Source organism: Phyllobates terribilis, unplaced genomic scaffold (genome assembly GCF_046119375.1).
Source record: "Phyllobates terribilis strain yellow unplaced genomic scaffold, ASM4611937v1 Scaffold_193__1_contigs__length_3613616, whole genome shotgun sequence".
Taxonomy (NCBI): Eukaryota; Metazoa; Chordata; class Amphibia; order Anura; family Dendrobatidae; genus Phyllobates; species Phyllobates terribilis.
The window spans coordinates 2,562,018-2,582,682 of record NW_027362953.1 but is presented as its reverse complement, the minus strand read 5'-3'; positions in this window follow the sequence as shown (position 1 = coordinate 2,582,682).

Genomic DNA, 20,665 nt, shown 5'->3' with positions numbered 1-20,665 from the left:
ACGTGGAGGTCACAGTGGATTAAAAAGACAATATCAATGCCCCTTGAAAGAGTGGTGGAGGTCGCATTGCATTAAAAAGACAATATCAATGCCCCGTGGAAGGGACGTGGAGGTCACAATAGCTTCACAAGATGGTTTTAATGCCCCTTGGAAGAGAGTTGGAGGTCGCAGTTGATTAAAAATACAATATCAATGCCCCTTGGAAGAGTGGTGGAGGTCACAGTGGTATAAAAAGACAAAATCAATGCCGCTTGGAAGAGTGGTGGAGGTTACAGTGGAATAAAAAGACAATATCAATTCCTCTTGCAAGAGCTGTGGAGTTCAGAGTGGTTTAAATTGACGGTTTTAATGCCCCTTGGAAGAGACGTGGAGGTCACAGTAGCTAAACAAGACGGTTTTAATGCCCCTTCGAAGAGTGGTTGAGGTCGCAGTGGATTAAAAAGACGGTATCGATGCCCCTTGGAAGAGTGGTGGAGGTTACAGTGGAAAAAAAAGACAATATCAATGTTCTTTGAAAGAGGGGTAATTGTCGCAGTGGAATAAAAAGACAATATCAATGTCCCTTGGAACAGTGGTGGAGGTCGCAGTGGATTAAAAAGACAATATCAATGCCCCTTGGTAGAGTGGTGGAGGTCGCAGTGGAATAAAAAGACAATATAAATGCCCCGGGGAAGGGAGGTGGAGGTCACAGTAGCTTAACAAGATGCTTTTAATGCCCCTTGGAATAGTGGTGGAGGTCGCAGTGGATTAAAAAGACTATCAAATCCCAATGGAGGAGTGGCTTAGGTCACAGTGGAAATTAAAGACAATATGAATGCACCTTGGAAGACTGGTGGAGGTTGCAGTTGAATAAAAAGACAATATCAGTGCACTTGGAAGAGTACAGAAGGTTACAATGGAATAAAAAGACATTGTCAATGCCCCTTGGAAGAGCTGTGGAGCTCAGAGCGGTTTAACCAGACGGTTTTAATGCCCCATGGAAGAGACTTGGAGGTCACAGTAGCTTAACAAGATGGTTTTAATGCCCCTTGGAAGAGTAATGGAGGTCGCAATGTAATAAAAAGACAAAATCAATGCCCCGTGGAAGTGACGTGGAGGTCAAAGTAGCATAACAAGATGGTTTTAATGCCCATTGGAAGAGTGGTGGAGGTCGCAGTGGATAAAAAAGACAATATCAAAGCCCCATGGAAGAGTGGTGGAGGTCGCAGTGGAAAACCGAGACAATATCAATGCCCCTTGGAAGAGTGGTGGAGGTTACAGTCGAATAAAAAGACAATATCAATGCCTCTTGGAAGAGCTGTGGAGTACAGAGTGGTTAAACCAGACGGTTTAATGCCCCTTAGAAGAGACGTGGAGGTCACAATAGCTTATGAATACTGTTTTAATGCCCCTTGGAAAAGAGGTGGAGGTCGCAGTGGAATAAAAAGACTAAATCAATGCCTCGTGGAAGAGACTTGGAGGTCACAGTAGCCTAACAAGATGGTCTTAATGCCCCTTGGAAGAGATGTGGATGTCGCAGTGGAATAAAAAGACAATATCAATGCCCCTTGGAAGAGTGGTGGAGGTTACAGTGGAATAAAAAGACAATATCAATGACCCTTGGAAGAGTGGTGGAGGTCGCAGTGGAATAAAAAGACAATATTAATGCCCCTTGGAAGAGTGATGGAGGTCGCAGTAAAATAAAAAGACAATATCAATGCTCCTTGGAAGAGTTGTGGAGGTTACAGTGGAAGAAAAAACAATATTAATGACCCTTGGAAGAGCTGTGGAGTTCACAGTGGTTTAACCAGAAGGTTTTAAGGCACCGTGGAATAGACATGGAGGTCACAGTAGCTTAACAAGACCGTTTTAATGCTTCTTGGAATAGTGATGGAGGTCGCAGTGGATTAAAAAGACAAAATCAATGCCCCTTGGAAGAGTGGTGAAGGTTACAGTGGAATAAAAAGACAATATCAATGCCTCTTGCAAGAGCTGTGAAGTTCAGAGTGGTTTAAATTGCTCTAACAGGAGCTCTATGGAACGCTCGCTCTGTCTGCAACAAACTTTCCTTCATCCACGATCTTTTCATTACAAACAAACTTTCCTTCCTCGCCATCACTGAAACCTGGCTCACCCCCTCTGACACAGCCTCCCCAGCTGCACTTTCATATGGCGGATTCCACCTTTCCCACACACCCCGCCCCAACGGCAAACATGGCGGAGGCGTAGGTTTTCTCCTATCAGAACACTGCGCTTTCACCCAAATCCCACTGCCACCCTCCGTTACACTCCCCTCTTTTGATGTGCACTGTGTGCGCATCTAATTCCCCCTCCAATCTCCAACTGGCCGTCGTTTACTGACCCCCAGGGCAAGCCACCACCTTCTTAGACCACTTCACCACCTGGCTGCTTCACTTCCTCTCCACTGACATCCCCACTATCATAATGGGTGACTTCAACATCCCCATTAACACTTTCCACTCATCTGTCTCTAAGTTCCTATCTCTCACTTCCTCCTTCGGACTCACTCAATGGTCTTCCACACCCACCCACAAAGATGGCCACACACTGGACCTCATCTTCACCCGCCTCTGTTCCCTATCTAACCTCTCTAACTCACCTCTACCTCTCTCTGATCACAGCCTACTTACATTCTCTTCTCTCTCCTCCCCGGGCAACCATTCTCCACTCCACAAACTTGCATACCCTCGCAGAAATCTCAAACACCTTGACTTACACTCACTCTCTGAATCCCTCCTCCCTCTTACAGACATAAATTCCTTACACGATGCAGACGTTGCTGCTGCTTCATATAACACCACAATAGCTGCAGCTCTAGACTCGATCGCTCCTTTTACACACACCACATCTCGCACATTCAACAGGCAACCCTGGCACACTAAACTTACTAAATAACTGTGCCGGGCCTCCAGGGTTGCGGAGCGGAGATGGAAAATGTCTCACTCCATTGAGCACTTCATCGCATTCAAGCAATCCCTCACTAATTTCAAGTCCGCACTCACTACAGCAAAACAAATCTACTTCTCATCTCTCATATCCTCCCTATCTCACAACCCTAAACAGCTATTTAGCACGTTCAACTCTCTCCTTCATCCCCCAGCACCTCCTCCCTCTTCTCTCATCTCAGCCGCCGACTTTGCCTCATTCTTCAAACAGAAGATTGACACCATCAGACAAAATTTTTGCCTAAAGTCCATACAACCCCTTCTCATATCTATTCAACCCTCCTCCTCCAAACCCCACTTCTCCACCATTACAGAAGGTCAAGTCTCCTCTTTACTCTCCAAATCACACCTCACCACCTGCGAACTTGACCCAATCCCATCCCACCTCATCACTAACCTTACCACAGTCTTCAGCCCAACCCTTACCCACCTCTTCAATCTGTCACTAACAACCGGTGTCTTCCCCTCATGTTTCAAACATGCCGCAATCACACCCATCCTCAAAAAGCCCTCCCTTGACTCTTCCTCTCTGACTAGCTACCGCCCCATATCACTCCTCCCCTTTGCCTCAAAACTATTAGAACAACATGTCCACCTTGAACTGTCCTCCCACCTCTCCTCCTGCTCCCTCTTCGACCGCCTGCAATCTGCCTTCCGACCGCATCACTCGACTGAAACTGCCCTGACCAAAGTCACCAACGACCTACTAAATGCCAAATCCAAGCGACACTACTCCATCCTCCTCCTTCTGGACCTGTCATCTGCCTTTGACACAGTGGACCATTCCCTCTTACTCCAGATTCTCTCATCTCTTGGCATCACTGACTTGGCTCTATCTTGGATCTTCTCATACTGAACAGACAGGACATTCAGAGTCTCCCACTCACGCACCACCTCCTCATCTTGCCCCGTATCTCTCGGTGTTCCCCAAGGTTCAGTTGTAGGACCTCTGCTCTTCTCCATCTACACCTTTGGCCTGGGACAGCTCATAGAGTCTCACGGTTTTCAGTATCACCTTTATGCTGACGACACACAGATCTACCTCTCAGGACCCGATATCTCCTCCCTACTAACCAAAATCCCACAATGTCTGTCCGCCATGTCATCCTTCTTTTCTGACTGATTTCTAAAACTCAACAGGGATAAAACAGAGTTCATCATCTTTCCACCCTCTCATTCACATCCCCCATCTGACCTAGCCATCAACGTCAATGGCTGTTCACTCTCTCCAGTCCCACAAGCTCGCTGCCTTGGAGTAACCCTGGACTCTGATCTCTCCTTCAAGCCACATATCCAAGCCCTTTCCACTTCCTGCTGACTCCAACGCAAAAACATCAGACTCTCGCCGACCGTGGAAACCTTCAAAATAAACCTGAAGACTCACCTCTTCCGACAAGCCTACAACCTGCAGTAACCTCCGCTGCACGACCAGCTCTTCCCTCACCTCATGTATCCTCACCCATCCCTTCTAGAATGTGAGCCGTCGCGGGCAGGGTCCTCGCTACTCCTGTACCAGTCACTGACTCGTTTTGTTAAGATATGTAAATGCTTTTGTTATGTATATCCCTACCACATGTAAAGCGCCAAGGAATAAATGGCGCTATAATAATAAATAATAATAATAATAATAATAATAATAAAAAGACAATATCAATTCCCATAGGAAAAGTGGTGGAGGTTACAGTGGATTAAAAAGACAATATCAATGCCCCTTAGAAGAGAGGTGGAAGTCGCAGTGGAATAAAAAGACAATGTCAATGCCACTTGGAAGAGTGGTGGATATGGCAGTGGAATAAAAAGACAATATCAATGCCCCTTGGAAGAATGATGGAGGTCGCAGTGGAATAATAAGACAATGTCAATGCCCCTTGGAAGAGTGGTGGAGTTTAGAGTGGAATAAAATTACAATACCAATGCCCCTTGGAAGAGCTGTGGAGTTCAGAGTGGTCTAACCAGATGGTTTTATTGCCCCTTGGAAGAGACGTGGAGGTCACAGTAGATTAACAAGACGGTTTTAATGCCCCTTGGAAAAGTGGTGGAGGTCACATCGGATTAAAAAGACAATATCTATGCCCCGTGGAAGAGTGGTGGAGGTTACAGTGGAATAAAAAGACAATATCCATGACCCTTGGAAGAGTGGTGGAGGTCGCAGTGGAATGAAAATACAATATTAATGCCCCTTGAAAGAGTGGAGGAGGTCGCAGTAAAATAAAAAGACAATATCAATGCCCCTTGGAAGAGTGGTGAAGATTACAGTGGAATAAAAAGACAATATCAATGCCCCTTGGAAGAGCTGTGGAGTTCACAATGATTTAATCAGAAGGTATTAAGGCACCGTGGAATAGACATGGAGGTCACAGTAGCTAAACAAGATGGTTTTAATGCTTCTTGGAAGAGAGATGGAGGTCGCAGTGGATTAAAAAGACAAAATCAATGCCCCTTGGAAGAGTGGTGGAGGTTACAGTGGAATAAAAAGACAATATCAATGCCTCTTGCAAGAGCTGTGGAGTTCAAAGTCGTTTAAATTGACGGTTTTAATGCCCCTTGGAAGAGACGTGGGGTCACAGAAGCTTAACAAGACGGTTTTAATGCCCCTTGGAAGGGTGGTGGAGGTCGCAGTGAAATAAAAAGAAAATATCAGTGCCCCTTAGAAGAGTGGTGGAGGTTACAGTGGAAAAAAAAGACAATATCAATGTGCCTTGGAAGAGGGGTGAAGGTCGCAGTGGAATAAAAAGACAATATCAATGTCCCTTGGAAGAGTGGTGGAAGTCGCAGTGGATTAAAAAGACAATATCAATGCCCCTTGGAAGAGTGGTGGAGGTCGCAGTGGAATAAAAAGACAATATCAAAGCCCCGTGGAAGGGAAGTGGAGGTCACAGTAGCTTAACAAGACAGTTTTAATGCCTCTTGGAAGAGTGGTGGAGGTTGCAGTGGATTAAAAAGACTATCAAATCCGCTTGGAAGAGTGGTGGAGGTCGCAATGGAAAAAAAAGACAATATCAATACCCCTTGGAAGAGTGGTGGAGATTACAGTTGAATAAAAAGACAATATCAATGCCTCTTGGAAGAGCTGTGGAGTTCAGAGTGGTTTAACCATGCGGTTTTAATGCCCAATGGTAGAGACGTGGAGGTCACAGAAGCTTATCAAGACTGTTTTAAAGCCCCTTGGAGGAGTGGTAGAGGTCGCAGTGGAATAAAAAGACAATATCATTGCCCCTTGGAAGAGTGGTGGAGGTTCCAAGTAAATAAAAAGACAATGTAAATGCCCCTTGGAAGAGACGTGGAGGTCACAGTGGAATAAAAAGACAATATTGATGCCCCTTGGAAGAATGGTGGAGGTCGCAGTAAAATAAAAAGACAATATCAATGCCCCTTGGAAGAGTGGTGGAGGTTAGAGTGGAATAAAAAGACAATATCAATGCCCCTTGGAAGAGCTGTGGAGTTCACAGTGGTTTAACCAGAAAGTTTTAATGCACCGTGGAATAGAAGTGGAGGTCACAGTCGCTTAACAAGACGGTTTCAATGCTTTTCGGAAGAGTGATGGAGGTCGCAGTGGATTAAAAAGACCATATCAATGCCCCTTGGAAGAAGGGTGGAGGTTACAGTGAAATAAAAAGACAATATCAATGCCCTGTGTAAGAAACTTGGAGGTCACAGTAGCTTAACATGACAGTTTTAATGCCCCTTGGAAGAGTCGTGGACGTCACAGAGGATTAAAAAGACAAAATCAATGCACTTGGAATAGTGCAGAAGGTTACAATGGAATAAAAAGACATTGTCATTGCCCCTTGGAAGAGCTGTGGAGCTCAGAGTGGTTTAACAAGACGGTTTTAATGCCCCTTGGAAGAGACTTGGAGGTCACAGTAGCTTAACAAGACGGTTTTAATGCCCCTTGGAAGAGTGGTGGAGGTCACAGTGGATTAAAAAGACAATATCAATGCCCCTTGAAAGAGTGGTGGAAGTTACAGTGAAATAAAAAGACAATATCAATGCCCCTTGGAAGAGCTGTGGAGTACAGAGTCGTTTAACCAAAAGGTTTTAGTGCCCCTTGGAAGAGACGTGGAGGTCACAGTAGCTTAACAAGACGGTTTTAATTCCCCTTGGAAGAGTGGTAGAGGTCGCAGTGAATTAAAAAGACAATATCAATGAACCTTGGAAGAGTGGTGGAGGTCGCAGTGGAATAAAAAGACAATGTCAATGCCCCTTGGAAGAGTGGTGGAGGTTAGAGTGGAATTAAAAGACAATACCAATGCACCTTGGAAGAGCTGTGGAGTTCAGAGTGGTTTAACCAGACGGTTTTAATTGCCACTGGAAGTGACGTGGAGATCACAGTAGCTTAAAAATACGTTTTTAATGCCCCTTGGAAAAGTGGTGGAGGTCGCAGGATATTAAAAAGACAATATCAATGCCCCTTGGAAGAGTGGTGGAGCTGGCAGTGGAAAAAAAAGACAATATCAATGCCCCTTGGAAGAATGATGGAGGTCGCAGTGGAATAAAAAGACAATGTCAATGCCCCTTGGAAGAGTGGTGGAGGATAGAGTGGAAAAAAAAGACAATACCAATGCCCCTTGGAAGAGCTGTGGAGTTCAGAGTGGTTTAACCAGATGGTTTTATTGTCCCTTGGAAGAGATGTGGAGGTCACAGAAGATTAACAAGATGGTTTTAATGCCCCTTGGAAAAGTGGTGGAGGTCACCTTGGATTAAAAAGACAATATCAATGCCCCGTGGAAAACACGTGGAGGTCACAGTAGCTTAACAAGACAGGTTTAATGCCCCTTGGAAGAGTGGTGGAGGTCGCAGTGGAATAAAAAGACAATATCAATGCCCCTTGAAAGAGTGGTGGAGGTTACAGTGAAATAAAAAGACAATATCAATGCCTCTTGAAAGAGCTATGGAATTCAGAGTGGTTTACCAGACGGTTTTATTGACCCGTGGAAGAGATGTGGAGGTCACAGTAGCTTAACAAGACGGTTTTAATGCCTCTTGAAAGAATGGTGGAGGACGCAGTGGATTAAAAAGACAATATCAATGCCCCTTAGAAGAGAGGTGGAAGTCGCAGTGGAATAAAAAGACAATATCAATACCCCTTGGAAGAGTGGTGGAGGATACAGTGGAATAAAAAGACAATATCAATGCCCCGTGGAATAGACATGGACGTTACAGTAGCTAAACAAGAAGTTTTTAGTGCACCTTGGGAGAGTGGTGGAAGTCGTATTGTAATAAAAAGACAATATCAATGCCCCTTGAAAGAGTGCTGTAGGTTACAGTGGAGTAAAAAGACAATATCAATGCCTCTTGCAAGAGCTGTGGAGTTCACAGTGGTTTAAATTGACGGTTTTAATGCACCTTGGAAGAGACGTGGAGGTCACAGTAGCTTAACAATACGGTTTTAATGCCCCTTGGAAGAGAGGTGGAGGTCGCAGTGGATTAAAAAGACAATATCAATGCCACTTGGAAGAGTGGTGAAGGTCCCAGTGGAATAAAAAGACAATATCAAGGCCCCTTGGAAGAGTGGTGGAGGTTACAGTGGAATAAAAAAACAATATCAATGCCCCGTGAAAGAGACGTGGAGGTCACAGTAGCTTAACAAGACGGTTTTAATGCCCCTTGGAAGAGAGGTGGGAGTTGCAGTGGAATAAAAAGACAATATCAATGCCCCTTGGTAGAGCGCTGGAGGTTACATTGGAATAAAAAGACAATATCAATGCCCCTTGCAAGAGCTGTGGAGTTCAGAGTGGTTTAAATTAACGGTTTTAATGCCCATTGGAAGGGACATGGAGGTGAAAGTAGCTTAACAAGACAGTTTTAATCACCCTTGGAAGACTGGTGGAGGTCGCAGTGAATTAAAAAGGCAATATGAATGCCCCTTGGAAGAGTGGTGGAGGTCGCAGTGGAATAAAAAGACAATATCAATGCCCCTTGGAAGAGTAGTGGAGGTTACAGTTGAATAAAAAGACAAAATATCAATGCCCCTTGGAAGAGTGATGGAGGTTACAGTGGAATAAAAAGACAATATCAATGCCCCTTGGAACAGTGGTGGAGGTTACAGTTAAATAAAAAGAAAATATCAATGCCCCGTGGAAGAGATGTGGAGGTCACAATATCTTAACAAGACAGTTTTATTGCCCCTTGGAAGAGTGGTGGAGGTAGCAGTGGATTAAAAAGACAATATCAATGAGCCTTTGAAGAGTGGTGGAGGTCGCAGTGGAATAAAAAGACAATTTCAATGCCCCGTGGAAGAGACGTGGATGTCACAGTAGCTTAACAAGATGGTTTTAATGCCCCTTGGAAGAGTGGTGGAGGTCGCAGTGGATTAAAAAGACATTATCGATGCCCCTTGGAAGAGTGGTGGAGATCGTTGTGGATTTAAAAGACAATATCAATGCCCCTTAGAAGTGTGCTGGAGGTCGCAGTGGAATAAAAAGACAATATCAATGCCCCTTGGAATATTTGTGGAGGTTACAGTGGAAAAAAAAGACAATATCAATGCCCCTTGGAAGAGTGGTGGAGGTTACAGTGGAATAAAATGACAATATCAATGCCCTGTGTAAGAAACTTGGAGGTCACAGTAGCTTAACAAGACGGTTTTAATGCCCCTTGGAAGAGTTGTGGACGTCGCAGAGGAATAAAAAGACAATATTAATGCACTTTGAAGAGTGCAGAAGGTTACAATGGAATAAAAAGACAATATCAATGCCCCTCGGAAGAGTGGTGGTTACAGTAGAATAAAAAGACAATATCAATCACCCTTGGACGAGTGGTGAAGGTCGCAGTGGAATAAAAAGACAATATTAATGCCCCTTGGAAGAGTGGTGGAGGTTGCAGTAAAATAAAAAGACAATATCAATGCCCCTTGGAAGAGTGGTGGAGGTTACAGTGGAATAAAAAGACAATATCAATGCTCCTTGGAAGAGCTGTGGAGTTCACAGTGGTTTCACCATAAGGTTTTAAGGCACCGTGGAATAGACGTGGAGGTCACAGTAGCTAAAAAGAGATGGAGGTCGCAGTGGATTAAAAAGAAAAAATCAATGCCCCTTGGAAGAGTGGTGGAGGTTACAGTGGAATAAAAAGACAATATCAATGCCTCTTGCAAGAGCTGTGGAGGTCAGAGTGGTTTAAATTGACGGTTTTAATGCCCCTTGGAAGAGGTCACAGTAGCTTAACAAGATGGCTTTAATGCCCCTTGGAAGAGTGGTGGAGGTTGCAGTGTATTAAAAAGACATTATCGATGCCCCTTGGAAGAGTGGTGGAGGTCGCAGTGGAATAAAAAGACAATATCAATGCCCCTTAGAAGAGTGGTGGAGGTTACTGTGGAAAAAAAAGACAATATCAATATTCCTTGGAAGAGGGGTGAAGGTCGCAGTGGAATAAAAAGACAATATCAATGTCCCTTGGAAGAGTGGTGGAGGTTGCAGTGGATTAAAAAGACAATATCAATGCCCCTTGGAAGAGTGGTGGAGGTCGCAGTGGAATAAAAAGACAATATCAATGCCCCGTGGAAGGGACGTGGAGGTCACAGCAACTTAACAAGACGGTTTTAATGCCCCTTGGAAGAGCGGTGGAGGTTACAGTCGAATAAAAAGACAATATCAATGCCTCTTGTAAGAGCTGTGGAGGTCAGAGTGGTTTAACCATGCGGTTTTAATGCCCCTTGGAAGAGACGTGGAGGTCACAGAAGCTTATCAAGACTGTTTTAAAGCCCCTTGGAGGAGTGGTAGAGGTCGCAGTGGAATAAAAAGACAATATCAATGCCCCTTGGAAGAGTGGTGGAGGTTACACTGGAATTAAAAGACAATATCAATGTCCCTTGGTAGAATAGTGGAGGTTACAGTGGAATAAAAAGACAATATCAATGCCCCTTGGAAGAGTGGTGGAGTTTCCAATTAAATAAAAAGACAATGTCAATACCCCTTGGAAGAGACGTGGAGATCACAGTGGAATAAAAAGACAATAGTAATGCCACTTGGAAGAGCGGTGGAGGTCGCAGTAAAATAAAAAGACAATATCTATGCCCCTTGGAAGAGTTGTGGAGGTTAGAGTTGAATAAAAAGACAATATCAATGCCCCTTGGAAGAGTTGTGGTGTTCACAGTGGTTTAACCAGAAAGTTTTAATGCACCATGGAATAGACGTGGAGGTCACAGTAGCTTAACAAGACGGTTTCAATGCTTCTTGAAAGAGTGTTGGAGGTCGCAGTGTATTTAAAAACAATATCAATGCCCCTTGGAAGAGTTGTGGAGGTTACAGTGGAATAAAAAGACAATATCAATGCCCTGTGTAAGAAACTTGGAGGTCACAGTAGCTTAACAAGACGGTTTTAATGCCCCTTGGTAGAGTGGTGAACGTCGCAGAGGAATAAAAAGACAATATCAATGCACTTGGAAGAGTGTAGAAGGTTACAATGGAATAAAAAGACATTGTCAATGCCCCTTGGAAGAACTGTGGAGCTCAGAGCGGTTTAACCAAACGGTTTTAGTGCCCCTTGGAAGAGACGTGGAGGTCACAGTAGCTTAACAAGACGGTTTTAATGCCCCTTGGAAGAGTGGTGGAGGTCGCAGTGAATTAAAAAGACAATATCAATGAACCTTGGAAGAGTGATGGAGGTCGCAGTGGAATAAAAAGACAATATCAATGCCCCTTGGAAGAGTGGTGGAGTTTACAGTGGAACAAAAAGACAATATCAATGCCTCTTGGAAGAGTGATGGAGGTTACAGTGGAATAAAAAGACAATATCAATGCCCCGTGGAAGAGACGTGGACATCACAGTAGCTTAACAAGACGGTTTTAATGCCCCTTGGCAGAGTGGTGGAGGTCGCAGTGGAATAAAAAGACAATAACAATGCCCTGTGGAAGAGACGTGGAGGTCACAGTAGCTTAACAAGACGGTTTTAATGCCCCTTAGAACTGTGGTGGAGGTTACAGTGGAATAAAAGACAATATCAATACCTTTGGAAGAGTGGTGGAGGTCGCCGTGGAATAACCTCATTGGTACATGCTCTGCATAACTTATCTGCTTGCCGTGTCTGCTGTAATCTAATGCTTTGCTTGGCTGATTCACTTCACTGGTACATGCTCTGCATAACTTCTCTGCTTGCTGTGTCTGCTGTAATCTAATGCTCTGCTTTGCTGATTCACCTCACTGGAACATGCTCTGCATAACTTCTCTGCTTGCTGTGTCTGCTGTAATCTAATGCTCTGCTTTGCTGATTCACCTCACTGGTACATGCTCTGCATAACTTCTCTGCTTGCTGTGTCTGCTGTAATCTAATGCTCTGCTTTGCTGATTCACCTCATTGGTACATTCTCTGCATAACTTTTCTGCTTTATCTGTCCCAATCCATTCAATACCCACATATGTCTGTCCCTTCCCCACTATAGATCTTATCTGATTTTTAGAGGTGCTAAACTGCAGAGACTAGAGTCCTAGCTCTGTGTTTGATCACCCAGCCATCTCCTGGTGAGACGACCCACTGCTAATTTAGCCATATGCACCTCCCACAATGCCCTTCACCTGATAGTTTAATGTGCCCTATATATTTAGAAGCTCTGTAAGGGGTGCACTTGTGCTGGGGTGTGCACGCGTCTTATTGTGCAAAGTGGCTTCTGAGATAAGTGGCAATTATTTCAGAGGCAGTAAGTCAGGGCAGGAGTCAGGTAACCAACACTTTGACCACTTACTCTCTTTTAACTATGTTAACGCTTGCTCTGTCTGCAACAAACTTTCCTTCATCCACGATCTTTTCATTACAAACAAACTTTCCTTCCTCGCCATCACTGAAACCTGGCTCAACCCCTCTGACACAGCCTCCCCAGCTGCACTTTCATATGGCGGATTCCACCTTTCCCACACCGCCCCCCCAACGGCAAACATGGCGGAGGCGGAGGTTTTCTCCAATCAGAACACTGTGCTTTCACCCAAATCCTACTGCCACCCTCCGTTACACTCCCATCTTTTGAGGTGCACTGTGTGCGCATCTATTCCCCCTCCAACCTCCAACTCGCCGTCGTTTACCGACCCCCAGGGCAAGCCACCACCTTCTTAGACCACTTCACCACCTGGCTGCTTCGCTTCCTCTCCACTGACATCCCCACTATCATAATGGGTGACTTCAACATCCCCATTAACACTTCTCACTCGTCTGTCTCTAAGTTCCTATCTCTCACTTCCTCCTTCGGACTCACTCAATGGTCTTCCACACCCACCCACAAAGATGGCCACACACTGGACCTCATCTTCACCCGCCTCTGTTCCCTATCTAACCTCTCTAACTCACCTCTCCCTCTCTATGATCACAGCCTACTTACATTCTCTTCTCTCTCCTCCCCGGGGCAACAATCCCCACTCCACAAACTTGCATACCCTCACAGAAATCTCAAATACCTTGACTTACAATCACTCTCTGAATCCCTCCTCCCTATTACAGACATAAATTCCTTACACGATGCAGACGTTGCTGCTGCTTCATATAACACCACAATAGCTGCAGCTCTAAACTCAATCGCCCCTCTCACACACACCACATCTCGCACATTCAACAGGCAACCCTGGCACACTAAACTTACTAAAGAACTGCGCCGGGCCTCCAGGGTTGTGGAGCGGAGATGGAAAAGGTCTCACTCCATCGAGCACTTCATCGCATTCAAGCAATCCCTCACTAATTTCAAGTCCGCACTCACTACAGCGAAACAAACCTACTTCTCATCTCTCATATCCTCCCTATCTCACAACCCTAAACAGCTATTTAACACTTTCAACTCTCTCTTCGTCCCCCAGCACCTCCTCCCTCTTCTCTCATCTCAGCCGACGACTTTGCCTCATTCTTCAAACAGAAGATTGACACCATCAGACAAAACTTTTGCCTAAAGTCCACACAACCCCTCCTCATATCTATTCAACCCTCATCCTCCAAACCTAACTTCTCCACCATTACAAAAGGTCAAGTCTCCTCTTTACTCTCCAAATCACACCTCACCACCTGCGCACTTGACCCAATCCCATGCCACCTCATCACTAACCTCACCACAGTCTTCATCCCAACCCTTACCCACCTCTTCAATCTGTCACTAACAACCGGTGTCTTCCCCTCATGTTTCAAACATGCCGCAATCACACCCATCCTCAAAAAGCCCTCCCTTGACCCTTCCTCTCTGACTAGCTACCGTCCCATATCACTCCTCCCCTTTGCCTCAAAACTACTAGAACAACATGTCCACCTTGAACTGTCCTCCCACCTCTCCTCCTGCTCCCTCTTCGACCGCCTGCAATCTGGCTTCCGACCGCATCACTCGACTGAAACTGCCCTGACCAAAGTCACCAACGACCTACTAAATGCCAAATCCAAGCGACACTACTCCATCCTCCTCCTTCTGGACCTGTCATCTGCTTTTGACACAGTGGACCATTCCCTCTTACTCCAGATTCTCTCATCTCTTGGCATCACGGACTTGGCTCTATCTTGGATCTCTTCATACTTAACAGACAGGACATTCACCGTCTCCCACTCACGCACCACCTCCTCATCTCGCCCCCTATGTGTCGGTGTCCCCAAGGTTCAGTTCTAGGACCTCTGCTCTTCTCCATCTACACCTTTGGCCTGGGACAGCTCATAGAGTCTCACGGTTTTCACTTTCACCTCTATGCTGACGACACACAGAGCTACCTCTCTGGACCCGATATCTCCTCCCTACTAACCCAAATCCCACAATGTCTGTTCGCCATATCATCCTTCTTCTCTGACAGATTTCTAAAACTCAACATGGATAAAACAGAGTTCATCATATTTCCACCCTCTCATTCACATCCTCCATCTGACCTAGCCATCAACGTCAATGGCTGTTCACTCTCCCCAGTCCCACAAGCTCGCTGCCTTGGAGTAACCCTGGACTCTGATCTCTCCTTCAAGCCACATATCAAAAGCCCTTTCCACTTCCTGCTGACTCCAACTCAAAAACATCTCCCGGATCCGTGCATTCCTCAGCAAAGACTCTGCAAAAACACTAGTGCATGACCTCATCATATCCCGCCTCGACTACTGCAACCTCCTGCTCCGTGGCCTCCCTTACAACACTCTTGCGCCTCTCCAATCTATCCTAAACTCTGCTGCTCGACTAATTCACCTGTCCCCCCGCTATTCCCCGGCCTCTCCTCTCTGTCAATCTCTTCACTGGCTCCCCATTGACCAGAGAATCCAGTTCAAAACTCTAACCATGGCATACAAAACCATCCACAACCTGTCTCCCCCATACATCTGTGACCTAGTCTCCCGGTACTAACCTGCACGCAACCTCCGATCCTCACAAGATCTCCTTCTCTACTCCCCTCTTGTCTCCTGCTCCCACAATCGTATACAAGATTTCTCCCGTGCATCACCCCTACTCTGGAACTCTCTACCCCAACACATCAGACTCTCGCCGACAGTGGAAACCTTCAAAAGAAACCTGAAGACCAACCTCTTCCGACAAGCCTACAACCTGCAGTAACCACCGCTGCACGACCAGCTCTACCCTCACCTAATGTATCCTCACCCATCCCTTTTAGAATGTGAGCCCTCGCGGGCAGGGTCCTCACTCCTCCTGTACCAGTCGCTGACTCGTTTTGTTAAGATTATGTAAATGCTTTTGTTATGTATATCCCTATCACATGTAAAGCGCCATGGAATAAATGGCGCTATAATAATAAATAATAATAATAATAAAAATAAAAAGACAATATCAATTCCCATAGGAAAAGTGGTGGAGGTTACAGTGGAATAAAAATACAATATCAATGCCCCTTTGATGAGCTGTGGTGTACAGAGTGGTCTTATCAGACAGTTTAATGACCCTTGGAAGAGACGTGGAGGTCACAGTAGCTTATGAAGACTGTTTTAATGCCACTTGGAAGAGTGGTGGAGGTCGCAGTGTATTAAAAAGACAATATCAATGCCCCTTAGAAGAGTGGTGGAGGTCGCAGTGGAATAAAAAGACAATATCAATTCTACTTGGAAGAGATGAGGAGGTCGCAGTGGAATAAAAAGACAATATCAAAGCCCCTTGGAAGAGTGGTGGAGGTCGCAGTGGAAAACAGAGACAATATCAATGCCCCTTGGAATTGAGGTGGAGGTCGCAGTGGAATAAAAAGACAATATCAATGCCCCTTGGAAGAGTGGTGGAGGTTACAGTGGAATAAAAAGACAATATCAATGACCCTTGGAAGAGTGGTGGAGGTCGCAGTTGAATAAAAAGACAATTTTAATGCCCCTTGGTAGAGTGGTGGAGGTCGCAGTAAAATAAAAAGACAATATCAATGCCCATTGGAAGAGTGGTGGAGGTTACAGTGGAATAAAAAGACAATATCAATGCCCCTTGGAAGAGCTGTGGAGTTCACAGTGGTTTAACCAGAAGGTTTAAAGGCACCGAGGAATAGACATGGAGGTCACAGTAGCTAAACAAGACGGTTTTAATGCTTCTTGGAAGAGTGATGAAGGTTACAGTGGAGTAAAAAGAAAATATCAATGCCTCTTGCAAGAGCTGTGGAGTTCAGAGTAGTTTAAATTGACGGTTTTAATGCACCTTGGAAGAGACGTGGAGGTCACAGTAGCTTAACAATACAGTATTAATGCCCCTTGGAAGAGTGGTGGAGGTCGCAGTGGATTAAAAAGACAATATCAATGCCACTTGGAAGTGTGGTGAAGGTCCCAGTGGAATAAAAAGACAATATTAATGCCCCTTGGAAGAGTGGTGGAGGTTACAGTGGAATAAAAAGACAATATCAATGCCCCGTGAAAGAGACGTGGAGGTCACAGTAGCTTTTAATTCCCCTTGGAAGAGAGGTGGAAGTTGCAGTGGAATAAAAAGACAATGGCAATGCCCCTTGCAAGAGTGTTGGATGTTAGAGTGGAATAAAAAGACAATACAAATGCCCCTTGGAAGAGCTGTGGAGTTCAGAGTGGTTTAAACAGATGGTTTTAATGCCCCTTGGAAGAGATGTCGACGTCACAGTAGCATAACAAGACGGTTTTAATGACCCTTGGAAGAGTGGTGGAGTTCGCAGTGGATTACAAAGACAATATCAATGACCCTTGAAAGAGTGGTGGAGGTCGCAGTGGAATAAAAAGACAATATCAATGCCCCGTGGAAGGGACGTGGAGGTCACAGTAGCTTAACAAGACGGTTTTAATGCCCCTTGGAAAAGTGGTGGAGGTTGCAGGGGATTAAAAAGACAATAACAATGCCCATTGGAAGAGTGGTGGAGGTCGCAGTGGAATAAAAAGACAAAATCAATGCCCATTGGAAGAGTGGTGGAGGTTACAGTGGAATAAAAAGAAAATATCAATGCCCCTTGGAAGAGACTTGGAGGTCACAGTAGCTTAACAAGACTGTTTTAATGCCCCTTGGAAGAGTGGTGGAGGTCGCAGTGGATTAAAAAGACAATATCAATGCCCCTTGGAAGAGTGGTGGAGGTCGCAGTGGAATAAAAAGACAATATCAATGCCCCATGGAAGGGACGTGTAGGTCACAGTAGCTTCACAAGACGGTTTTAATGCCCCTTGGAAGAGAGGTGGAGGTCGCAGTTGATTAAAAAGACAATATCAATGCCCCTTGGAAGAGTGTCGGAGGTCGCAGGGAATAAAAAGACAATATCAATGCCGCTTGGAAGTGTGGTGGATGTTACAGTCGAATAAAAAGACAATATCAATGCCTCTTGTAAGAGCTGTGGAGCTCAGAGTGTTTAACCAAACGGTTTTAATGCCCCTTGGAAGAGACGAGGAGGTCACAGTAGCTTAACGAGACTGTTTTAATGCCCCTTGGAAGAGTGGTGGAGATAGTTGTGGATTTAAAAGACAATATCAATGCCCCTTAGAAGAGAGGTGGAAGTCGCAGTGGAATAAAAAGGCAATGTCAATGCCACTTGGAAGAGTGGTGTAGGTTACAGTGGAATAAAAAGACAATATCAATGCCACGTGGAATAGTCATGGACGTGACAGTAGCTTAACAAGACGGCTTTAATGCCCCTTGGAAGAGTGGTGGAGGTTGCAGTGGATTAAAAAGACAGTATCAATGCCCATTGGAAGAGTGGGAGAGGTCGCAGTGGAATAAAAAGACAAAATCAATGCCCCTTGGAAGAGTGGTGGAGGTTACAGTGGAATAAAAAGACAATATCAATGCCCCATGGAAGAGTTGTGGAAGTCACTGTAGCTTAACAAGATTGTCTTAATGCCCCTTGGAAGCGTGTTGGAGGTCGCAGTGGAATAAATATACAATGTCAATGCCCCTTGGAAGATTGGTGGAGGTTAGAGTAGAATAAAAAGACAATACCAGTGCTCCTTGGAAGAGCTGTGGAGTTCAGAGTGGTTTAAATTGACGTTTATAATGCCCCTTGGAAGAGACGTGGAGGTCACAGTGGATTAAAAAGACAATATCAATGCCCCTTGAAAGAGTGGTGGAGGTCGCAGTGGATTAAAAAGACAATATCAATGCCCCTTGGAAGAGTGGTGGAGGTCGCAGTGGAATAAAAAGACAATATCAATGCCCCGTGGAAGGGACGTGGAGGTCACAGTAGCTTCACAAGACGGTTTTAATGCCCCTTGGAAGAGAGGTGAAGGTTGCAGTTGATTAAAAAGACAATATCAATGCCCCTTGGAAGAGTGGTGGAGGTCGCAGTGGAATAAAAAGACAATACCAATGCCGCTTGGAAGAGTGGTGGATGTTACAGTTGAATAAAAAGACAATATCAATGCCTCTTGTAAGAGCTGTGGAGTTCAGAGTGTTTAACCAGACGGTTTTAATGCCCCTTGGAAGAGACGAGGAGGTCACAGTAGCTTAACGAGACTGTTTTAATGCCCCTTGGAGGAGTGGTGGAGATAGTTGTGGATTTAAAAGACAATATTAATGCCCCTTAGAAAAGTGGTGGACGTCGCAGTGGAATAAAAAGACAATATCAATGCCCCTTGGAAGATTGGTGGAGGTTACAGTGGAATAAAAAGACAATATCAATGCCCCTTGTAAGAGGGGTGGAGGTTACACTGGAATAAAAAGACAATATCAATGCCCTGTGTAAGAAACTTGGATGTCACAGTAGCTTAACAAGACGGTTTTAATGCACCTTGGAAGAGTCGTGGACGTCGCAGAGGAATAAAAAGACAATAACAATGCACTTGGAAGAGTGCAGAAGGTTACAATGGAATAAAAAGACATTGTCAATGCCCATTGGAAGAGCTGTGGAGCTCAGCGCGGTTTAACCAGACTGTTTTAATGCCCCTTGGAAGAGACTTGAAGGTCACAGTGGCTTAACAAGATGGTTTTAATGCCCCTTGGAAGAGTGGTTGAGGTCGCAGCGGATAAAAAAGACAATATCAAAGCCCCTTGCAAGAGTGGTGGAGGTCGCAGTGGAAAACAGAGACAATATCAATGCACATGGAAGAGTGGTAGAGGTTACACTCGAATAAAAAGAGAATATCAATGTCTCTTGGAAGAGCTGTGGAGTACAGAGTGGTTTAATCAGACGGTTTAATGCCCCTTGGTAGAGACGTGGAGGTCACAGTAGCTTATCAAGACTGTTTTAATGCCCATTGAAAGAGTTGTGGAGGTCGCAGTGGATTAAAAAGACAATATCAATGCCCCTTAGAAGAGTGGTGGAGGTCGCAGTGGAATAAAAAGACAATATAAATTCCCCTTGGAAGAGATGTGGAGGTCGCAGTGGAATAAAAAGACAATATCAATGCCTCGTGGAACAGACTTGGAGGTCACAGTAGCTTAACAAGATGGTTTTAATGACCCTTGGAAGAGAGGTGGAGGTCGCAGTGGAATAGAAAGACAATATCAATGCCCCTTGGAAGAGTGGTGGAGGTTACAGTGGAATAAAAAGACAATATCAATGACCCTTGGAAGAGTGGTGGAGGTCGCAGTGGAATAAAAAGACAATATTAATGCCCCTTGGAAGAGTGGTGGAGGTCGCAGTAAAATAAAAAGACAATATCAATGCCCCTTGGAAGAGTGGTGGAGGTTACAGTGGAATAAAAAGACAATATCAATGCCCCTTGGAAGATCTGTGGAGTTCACAGTGGTTTAACCAGAAGGTTTTAAGGCACCGTGGAATAGATGTGGAGTTTACAGTAGCTAAACAAGATGGTATTAATGCTTCTTGGAAGAGTGATGGAGGTCGCAGTGGATTAAAAAGACAAAATCAATGCCCCTTGGAAGACTGGTGGAGGTTACAGTCGAATAAAAAGACAATATCAATGCCTCTTGGAAGAGCTGTGGAGTTCACAGTGGTTTAACCAGAAAGTTTTTAATGCATCGTGGAATAGACGTGGAGGTCACAGTAGCTTAACAAGACGGTATAAATGCTTCTTGGAAGAGTGGTGGAGGTTACAGGTGAATAAAAAGACAATATCAATGAACCTTGGAAGAGTGGTGGAGGTCGCAGTGGAATAAAAAGACAATATCAATGCCCCTTGGTAGAGTGGTGGAGGTTAAAGTGGAATTAAAAGACAATATCAATGCCTCTTGGAAGAGTGGTGGAGGTTACATTGGAATAAAAAGACAATATCAATGCCCCGTGTAAGAGACATGGACATCACAGTAGCTTAACAAGACGGTTTAATGCCCCTTGGCAGAGTGGTGAAGGTCGTAGTGGAATAAAAAGACAATATCAATGCCCCTTGGAAGAGCTGTGGAGTTCAGAGTGGTTTAACCAGACGGTTTTAATACCCCTTGGAAGAGAAGTGGAAGTCACAGTAG